Genomic DNA, 10683 nt, shown 5'->3' with positions numbered 1-10683 from the left:
AATAACTAATCATTAAGATGTACACTTACACATCTGAAACTAAATGTTCAACATACCCATGAGACAGTGAGATCTTTTCAGGGTAAAGTATATCTTATCCTATCTCCAATCTGGTATAGTATCTGGCACATATTTAATGAATAATTGCTGTATTTTCTGAAAATGTAAATCAGTCTATTTATTTAGAAACTCAATATAAAAAATTACTTTGCTTTGGTACCCAAATATATAGCCAGATTCAAACTGCTAAAACAAAATAATTGGACCTCACATATACAGCACTTATAGCTCTTCAAAGGTTAATTGAATTAAATAGAAATAACTAAGTGTTGCACTTTAGATTTCAAATAAAAATAATTATTATTATTACATCTACATTTGACATAAAGTTAACAGGTGTTTTGGCATCTTTAATAATCATCACATTTTTAAATCAACCATTCAATAACCCAAGCTACCACTAGTGACCTGAAATAGCAAAATGCTTAATCTCTACCTTAGATTTATTCATTACATAATATTGTCTTGCTTTTGATATGTGAAACTATTGACCACACAGTTTAAATATTTTACAACAAATTTGAAACTACCTTCTTCACCATGCAAAGGAATGCTCATGTTTCAACTAAGCCATTCAATTTTTCCAAGTATCTATAGCCTCTAGGATCATTTTTGAAGGAGTAATTTGACATAAACCAGTCTGTTGCAGCATTAAATGGTCTCAAAATATGTATTAAATTGATGTAGTGATTGGGATGTGAAATTGAATGAAAAAGCAAGCAACACAATTTTAAATGGGAATGTTATCTCTACATTTTTTAGCTTGGGTAATATGTGACATATAAGCAAAAAGCATATATTATTCTAAAATAATAACAACAGTAAAAGTGAAATCAATTACAATTTCAGTTACTATTTATCGAATGGTTACTATGTCAAGTAATGGTCTAAAAACCATATGGGCATTACTTCATTCTGACCACTCAACTATATAAATTAGGTACCAGTTATCCCCATTAGGCAGACTCATAAGAACTTAATTAGTCCATCCAAGGTCATTCAACCTCTAGATGATGTAATCAGAAATATTAAATAAAATTTATATGTAGAATAATCTAAATAGAAGCAGAGGTCTACAGGAAGGATGAAAAACATTGAAAGTGTTAATTATGTAGGTAAATTTAAGTGCATGTTGACTATATAAAAAATAGCATATAGTGAAGTTTAATATACATAAGATTAAAATGCACTACAACAATAATGCTAACTGTGGAAAGGTGATAAGTGAACTTAAGGTGTCTCAAGAGTCTTATATTGTCCACAAAAATGTAGAAGTACAAATATACTTGAGGTATTAAAAACCAAACATGAGTGTTTGAATCTTATTTCAGTTTTTTAAAAAACTATGTGATTTTAATTGAAAATTCTGTTAAATTACCTAACATCTATATTACTTATTTCGAAATGTAATAGAAAACCATATTTACATTGTACAATTCAATGAGTTATTTTCAATTATAGTTGGCATACAATAATATACTAGTTTCACTTGTATAGCATAATGATTAGAGATCTATATAACTCAAAGTGATCTAGGACCCCTCTTCCCTCTTACATATTTATTATAACATTGTTGACTATTTTTCTTATGCTACATTTTATATTTCCTGGCTATTTTGTAACTATCCATTTACAGTTCCTAATCCCTTTGCCCTTTTTCACTTGTTCCCCCTTGTTCCTTGTTCTCCCAGCCCCTCTCCCATCTAGAACCTCCAAAATATTCTCCGTATCTACAAGTTTGTTTCTGTTTTTGTTGTTGTTTATTTCATTCTTTAGATTCCACGTGTACGTGAAATCATGTAATATTTGTCTTTCTCTATCTGACTTACTTCATTCAGTTCACTACCCTCTAGGTCCATCAGGGCAGTATCTTTTTCCATCTCCTTCCTTTTAGTCTGTGTGTGTCTTTTAATATGAAGTGAGTCTCCTGTAGGCAGCATATGTAGGAGTCATGTTTTCTTACCCTTTCGGCCACTCTATCTTTAGGTCGGAGCACTTAATTCTTTCCCATTTGAGGTACTTGTTAATAGATATATAGTTATTACCATTCTTTATTCATGTTTTTGATACATGTTTTTTTCTTCATCTTAAAGAAGTCTCTCCAGCAATTCCTGTAATACTGCCTTGGTGGTGATGAACTCCTTTAGTTTTTGTGTGTGTGTCGGGAAAGCTCTTTATCCATCTTTCGACTCTAAATAATAGCTTTGCTGGATAAATTAATCTTGGGTGTAGATCTTGGATTTTCATCACTTTGAATATTTTGTGCCAAGCCCTTCTGTCCTGCGAAGTTTCTTTTGAGAAATCAGCTGCCAGTCTTATGGGTGCTCCCTTGTAGGTTAGCTAACTGCTTTTCTCTTGCTGCTTTTAAGAGTCTCTCTTTGTATTTAACTTTTGACATTTTAATTATGATGTGTCTTGGCATGAGCCTCTTTGGTTTCATCTTGTTTGGGACTCTCCGAGCTTCCTGGGGTTTCATGTCTATTTCCTTCAACAAGTTAGGGAAGTTTTCCATCATTATTTCTTTAAATGGGTTTTCAACTTCTTGTTCTCTCTCTTCTTCAGGTACCCCTATGACACATATGTTGTTACATTTTGTCACGTAGGCTCCTTAAATTATTATCATAATCTTGGATTCTTTTTTCTTGCCATTTTGATTGGGTGTTCTCGGCTTCCCCATCCTCTACATCAGCTATTAGATCCTCTGCTTCATCTCCTCTGTTGATACCCTCTAATGTACTCTTCATCTCAGATAATGTATTCTTAATTTCTGACTGATTCTTGCTTATAATTTCCATTTCTATTTTTGTGTTTTTTTTATCTCTTGTTAAAGTTCTCACTGAATTCATCTACACTTCCTCAAAGTTCATTGAGCATCCTTATAACCAGTGTTTTGAACTCTGCATCTGTTAGATTGCTTGACTCCATTATTCCTGGATCTCTGTTCTGTTCTTTCATATGGCTTCTGCTTCTTTGTCTTCTCATTTTGGCTGCCTTTCTGTGTCTGTTTCTATGTATTAAGCAAAGCTCCTAAGTCTCCCAGTCTTATTAGCATGGCTTTGTGTAGTAGCTCGCCAGTGGCACAGTACTGAGCGGTTCAGCTGCAGGCCAAGTTTAACCCCAGCCTGTGCCCCTCTGGGACCCCTAGTAAGATTCAGCAAGCAATCCACAGATGCTGTATTTATCGTTCACTCAAGAGGCCATGCTAGAACTCGAGGCCAGCTGCCACCAGTGTGGGTCTTGGAGCGTGGGGCACAGGACACTCTAAGGACACACCTGGATGTGGCTCGGGTAGGGCTGAGAGTTAGAGGAGGTGGAGCTCAGGGAATTCTCTAGGCAATGCAACCTCTGTTATCCAGAGGTGATATCCAGATTTGATGACGACTCAGCTATGGCTGCTCTGTGTTGGCACTCTGGGATAGGGGAGAGCTCAAAAGAGGAATAATGGATACTGCCAGCACTTCTGTCTAGGAGAAAGCCTCGCCTCAGCCCTCAATGCAACGACTCAGTCTACCCCCGTAGGTCCCTGGTGGCCCCCAGCAGCTGATCTGGTGTTGGTACTCGGAGCCAGTGAGTCCGTCACCCTGAGAGTCTGGTTGTAGACACAGCCCCTTTAAGAGGAACGTCTGCACCTGCTGGCTGCAGCTGCTGCAGCCTCTGTCCCATTCAGCCTCTTGAGACCCAGCAGCCTCGTGTCTTTGCTCCCTCCTACCATTGTAGGGTGATTTATTTCTCTCCCTAGGTGTAGGGCTTCTGCTCATTTCGACCCCCAGGCGACTCTGCTCACGGCTTGCTCCGTATTTCTGTCACAACTTTGGTGCGGTCGTAAGAGTTGATAAACAAAGCCGCTATCATCTATGCCATTTTGCCTGGTCTCCCCTAATTTCGATTTTCAAAAAGAGTAAAAATAAATTGTATAACGAAAAAGTTAATAGAGTAGTGAGGGAAAAAAACCACATGGAACAAAAATAAACAAATAATAAATGGTAAATTTAAATCCAGATATAGCAATAATTATATTAAATATAAACTAAATTTTCCAATTAAAAGACAAAAATGTTCAAATGGGATTTTTTAATAAAAAAGTGTTCATTGCTTACTAGAGACACTTCTTAAATATAAGAAAACAAAGAATAAAAGTAAAAAAAATAGGCAAAAATATATCATGCAAAATGAGTCAAAAGAATGCTGTTAATAGTTATACTAATATAAAAAATTTAATATAAAGAGAAAATAGTAATAATTTAAAATTTATAACCACTAATAACATAATTCTGAAATACATTTTTAAACTACTGGTAGAATATAGAAGAAAAAAAATCCAAAATTACAGTGGGCAATTTTGACATATGTCTTTAAAAGAACAAAAAAGTATTACTAAGTATAGAGAAGTTTTGGACCATAATAATTAAATCTAAACTCATTATTTTATACTCCTCACATACAAAAATAAACTATAGTTTGGGCCAAAAGGCAAGTCTCACCAAATTTCAAAGACTGAAATACAGAGAATGTTCTCTGAACTTACTGAAATTCAGTTACAAGTCAAGTTAAAAAAAGATAATTGGAAAATTAGCAAATGTTTGAAAATTAATTAATTCATTCCTGAATGACCTATTTAGAATTAAAGAAGAGAATATTTTAGTCTAAATAATACTGAAAATGCAGTGTATCAAAGTTTGTGGGAATCTTTTAAAGTCATACTTAGAAAATTTTACAGCCTTAAATGTAATTATTAGAAAAGAAGGTGAGTTGAAAATTTATGACCTACATATCTAGAAATGAGAAAAAGGATGGCAAATTAATGCAAAAAAAAAGTTAAAGAAATGAAATAAGGAAAAATACAGGCATTAATGAATTGAAGGGAAATTTAATTTAAAAAATCAATAAATATAAAAGTCAGTTCTTTGAAAAGAATAATAAAATAGGTAAACATTTAAGAAGACTGAACAGAAAAATAAAAAAAGTGGTATAATTTATCAATAATATGAATGAAAAAAGGAATATCACTAGAGATCCCATATTCATTGAAAATATAATAAAAGGATATTATATAAAACTTAGTGTCAATAAATTTAAAAATTTAGATAAAATAGGCGAATTAATTAAAAATAAAATTAAAAACTGAATCAAGGAAAATATGGAAAATTTGAATATACCCTATTTACCAAATGAATTGAATTCATAATTTAAACCCTTCACCTTCTCTGACTAAAAAAAAAAAAAATTAAGCTCTAGGCTTAGGTAGCTTCAGTAATGATTTTGCCAGACATTTAAGGGGAAAAAATAATATGAAATAATATAAATTCCTCTAAAGAATAAGAAAAAAAAGAATATTTTCCAACCCGGTTTTAAAGGGCAGCATAACCTTGATACTAAGCCTGGCGAAAGAAAAAAGAAATTCAGACTAACATTTATGAACAAAATTGCAAATCCTGACTGAGATAACAGCAAATCAAATCCAATGATATATAAAAAAAGATACTACATCATAATCAAGTAAAATTTATTCCAGGAATGCAAGGTTGGTTTAAAGTTAGAATATCAATCAATATAATTCATCATGTTATTAGACTGACATTACTAAACATAAGCATCTTAACATACAGTGATACATCATTTGATAAAATTCAGTCACTTAAACATAAAATTTTTTGCCACAATTAAGAACAGAAGGGAGATTTCTTAATCTTATCAATAATATCTTTAAAAACCCAATATCTAGCTTCAGTATAAAGGTGAAATATTGACTTCTTCCTCCCTGAAGATGGCAGCAAACTAATTATGTCAACACTGTACTTGAGTATCTAGCCAATACAGTAAAGAAAAAAAATCAACATTATAAAAAACCTGGAAAGGAAGGGGGAAAATCATTATTGCCTGATAATATGATTGTGTATATAAAAATAAAATCCAAAAGACTTCAAATGAACTATAAGAAATAAAAAGCAAATTAACAAAGTCTTAGAATGCAATATCAACTGTATAGACCAAGTGAATAGAAAATTACATATCGATATATAACAGATGTTTCACTGCAATTCAGTGAAAAAGAATGACCTTTTTCATAAAACGTTCTGGGTCAATCAAACATCTACATGGAAAAAAAATGAACCTTATCTTCTAACTCACACTATAAATCAAAATTAAGTTGAGATGAATTAGAGACCTAAGTAAAGTAAAATAGCAAAACTTCTAGAAGAAAATGAGAGCGCATATTCAAGACTCTGTGGTAGGAAAAATTTTCTGACATGAGATACAAAATAAAACACACTAACAATAAAGAAAATATTTATAAGATAGACTTCATTAAAATTAAGAACTTTTATACATCAAGAGAAAACACTAAAATAGTAGAAAGGCAGAATGAGAAAAGATCTTTATAATACATATATCCAAAAAAGGGCTCATATCTAGAATATATAAAGATCTTCAAAAGAAAAAAAGATGAACCAATTTTGTTTAAATGGGCAAGAGTTATCAATCATTTCATAAAAAAGGATATCCAAATGGTCAGCAAACATACAAAAAGATGTTCGATATCATTAGTTATCAGAGAAATGCAAATTAAAATTATGAGTTACCAGTATAAATCAGCAGAATGGCTAACAGTGAAAAGACTGTAACATATTCAGAGGAGGATGTGGAGCACCAGGCACTTCTGTACATTGCTTTTGGGAACATACATAAGTTCTTTGGAAAACATGTTGGTAGTATTTACAAAAGTCAGACATTAATCTCTCTTATGATCCAGCAATTCCACTCTTTGGTATTCGCCCAAGAAAATGAAGAGTTTATGGCTATAAACAGTGTCATATATAATAATGTTTATAGCAGTGGAAATATTCTCATGTCGGGCCACTTTTCCTTTCACATGAAGTGTATGACCAGATGCACTGCCCACTGTTCTGTCCTTTGAGGAGACTCTCCCCGTTCTCTGCCCTTCAGAGCCACTGTTATGCAGCCACTATCTAATTTTGGGTTTGCATCCATCCATAAGCCAAGTTTGAGGTTTTTCCTCCTCTTTTATTGATTGTATAGCCTACTGCGCCAGAGGTGCAAGGCTGACAGAGATACATTTGTGCAACCGTGGTGAGTAACTAATGTGGATGTCTGGTTTACCAGCTCGTGCAGCTTACTCATGCCTCCTGGTTCATCTCAGGCTCACCTAAATGTATCTTTTCCATAGTATGGTGGGCTACTGCTCAGCCCACATGACTTTAGGACTTGGTAGATCTGTATGATTTGGTAAACTGTACCCCAGCTCAGAATGGGTATTTCTGATTCATTTTTTGACCCAATGCCAATTTTGACATTGAAAATGAGTCAGTATGTGACTCAGTATCCTATAGTCAAGCATAGCATCTTTATCAGGGGCCAGTGACACACCAGGAGCTATTTCTAGATGTCTGCAGAGGACTGCAGACGGCATGGCCTTGCTGCTTTTCCACTGAGCTGTGCCATAAACTCCATATTCATTTTTTTTCCACCACTGACTTCTACAATACCATAGGGTCTGTTAGATCATATAACATAAGTGGCACCAGAGTCTGGACCGCTATATGGTTTTTTTTCCTGCTCTGAGCCCCAGTACAATCCGACAGCCTAAGGCATCACCTGATCAGCATCTCTTGGTGTGGAATGTGTTCCTTCAGAACCTGAACGATCCTATCAGACACACTTTCTTTGTCGTGGAAGAGTCAAAATGCAGCAATCCATCTTTCACTTTGGACCCCCGCAAACTTTACTAAAATGATACATCCCTGAATCTTTTTAGGATTTATTTTTCACTTTCTGAGGCTCATATGTAGTTTCATGCTCTCTTGCTTGCTCTGCCTGATCAACATGATGCCATCAATCTAATGGATCAGCATGATGATATCCATGATGCCCATACAGTCTAGATCTCTTCAGACTGCATATGATATAGGGTGGGTGATTAAAATAGCCCTATAGCTAAACTTTAAATTAATGTCTATTCCAAGAGAATAAGACTGTTTCTGGAAGAGAAGGAACTTCAATCTGTGCACATTCACTAATGAATACATTCGCTGAAGAACACATTTACCAAATAAATTACCCCTTGTCATGTTATTGTTATTCATCTGGTCTAACAACAAGACCATCTAGCATGGCAGCCATGATCAGCATTACTAGGGAGTTGAACTTGCAGTTCTCCAAAATCCATCTTGTTCTGCGGGGGGCACCCAGGGTGAATTAAATGGAGATGATAGGAACCACAACCCTTTGTCCTTTAGATTTTAATTGGGATAATAATCACTATTCACCCCGGGATGCAATATTGATTTTTTTTGTTATCTTGACTGGGGCTGAGGACAATTTCAGAAGCTCCCATTCCACTTTCGCCAATATGACAGCGCGTACCCCACCAGACAAAGAGCCCCCCAGCAACGTGTTACTCCAGCTTCCACGTATATCTCTCCAATTATTACTTAGGGTCTGGGGAGGTTGCTGTCAGTGGGTCTGTGGACCCAACAATCCCATTGTAAGTCAGACATCAGCTAAGATTCCGCTTTGTACCAGGGCACTATATGCCTTCACTCTAACAAGAGGCCACGGTGATACTTCACGTCTCTGGATATTGATGTCAGTTTATACCCGTTGTTCAGTACTCCTTGAAAAGTCTGGGTATTCTCCCCTTTTTTCAGCATACAATCACAAAAGTGAATGGCCATGAGTACCTTTGGGAGAGAATTGCAGGAATCATCACAGTACGTACGTGCTGCAGTATTTTAGTGTCCTTCCTGGGGACCTGGCCATCCCCATAGTCAATGGTCACCGACCCAAAAATTAGTTTGAGTCCAAATACCAAGTAAGGGATCATGATTTTTTTATTGGGATGGTACCCCTCAGTCTTTTACTTCTTCATCGTTTCCTCTTATTATTGCAGATATGAAGCAAATTTCTTGGCGGCTGCCCATTTGTTTTGCCTCTAGAAATACCATATTCTTCGAATTACTCCCTGCAGGTACCGCTTCCTAGGCAGCCCCTCCGGTCTCGTCAGTCATCACAATCACTGTGGCTCTCCGCTTCTGACTTCTCTACTGCCTTAGGGTCCAATCAGATCTATGAATGGTAACAGGCGTGGCTCCGTGACTTCTTCTCCTCCTGCCTGCAGAGGAGGGAGCTTCTCCTGGGCTTCTCAGTGATGCTGGTGCCCCCTCCATGAATTTCCAGTGGCTGTGGGGTAAGGTGTGTCCTCTGGGTCTTTTCATAGAAACGATCCTCTGGGGAGTCTTTCAGCCTCGCTTACCCCCTCAGTATATGTTCTAGCATGCCAAGATTCCTGAGCTTTTTATCCCTTTCTCTGTCACCTGCCATGGCACTCAGACATTTCAGCAGCAGCAGCAAAGCCATCACTCTCTCTAGACTTCTTAGGCTGACCCTAGCATTGAGTATTTCCTGTCGCCTGGAGTCTTTGCTAAAGTGTTAAACCCTGTGTCTCAAAAGAGTGCCCCAAATAATGAATTCTCACTTATCGTGTCTTCAGCCTTCTCGGTCAAGCACCCTCAAAGTCCAGGCTCAAGGGTACTCCCCTGGCTCCTGCCAGTACTCGCTAGCTCATTCTTGCAGTTCAGTTGGAGTATAATATTCTTCTTCCCTTTCCATGCCCAGCACATCCCAGTAGGTTACACTGCTTATCAGCCTGGCATCCAGGAAAGGCAGTGGGAAGATTCCTGAGGAGGATGTCCATTGCCTTGTTGAGAAGTCTCTGCAGTGTCTTCCCACACTGGAAAAGCGCCAGCTCTTAGTAGGGATCAGGGCCATTTCTGTAAGTGCTGTGAGTCCAGGTGAGCCTGCTAAGTCACGGTTTTCATGGGTATCATGTAACACAACTCTGTTTAAATGCTATGCTTGTTGCTCAGCTATGTCTGCTCTACTACAAGCCAAGGGGGTCTCTTTGTAAGCTACCAAAAGGGCCCTCAGATTCTCACATATCCTTTAACTTTTCATAAATTACCTTTAGCTCATTTTCCCCCTGCAGGCCATCAATACAACTTAGTAATAATCAGCAAACGCCACTGTCCTTATTGCATTGTTACCCCATTGTCTTTGAAATGCCAGGATCATTGCAGCAGTTAGGATGTTCCCCTCTACCTGGATGCTTTCCCAGGTTTCCACCCGTGAAAGTGTTAGCAGTTGGTCAACTAGTGCGCCAGGAAGGATCTGTGCCACAGGTACCACGTACAATGTCGCCTGCACTGAACTTCTTTCTTGCAAACCAGATGGTGAGTAATCCAAATTCCATCTTACCACTTTCTTTCTTGGTACCAACTGTGTCAGTTAGGGTCCTCTGGGAAGGAGACACCATGACAGAATTAGAAGGGTAAGAAATTTGCAAGAGAAATGTCTGAACGTAAAGGAGAGAGGGAGCAGGAGTAGGTGGGAGAGGCTCAAACCACAATACCGTTTTGACTCTCACAAGAAGAGAGAGCACAGAATGAGAATTTGCTCGGCAGAGCCTCAGACTGCAGTGCATCTCTGAAAAGATCCTGGCCAAACCTGTAGGGGACCCCAGAGCAGAGACTGGCCATTAGAGGAGCACTCTATTGGACAGAAATGGACCGGGTTGCCATGGTGTGAATGCTACTGTGGATCCTGAAA

The sequence above is a fragment of the Pteropus medius genome, unplaced genomic scaffold (genome assembly GCF_902729225.1).
Source record: "Pteropus medius unplaced genomic scaffold, Ma_sr-lr_union100, whole genome shotgun sequence".
NCBI lineage: Eukaryota > Metazoa > Chordata > Mammalia > Chiroptera > Pteropodidae > Pteropus > Pteropus medius.
The sequence above is the reverse complement of the archived record's forward strand: the minus strand, read 5'-3'. Positions refer to the sequence as shown.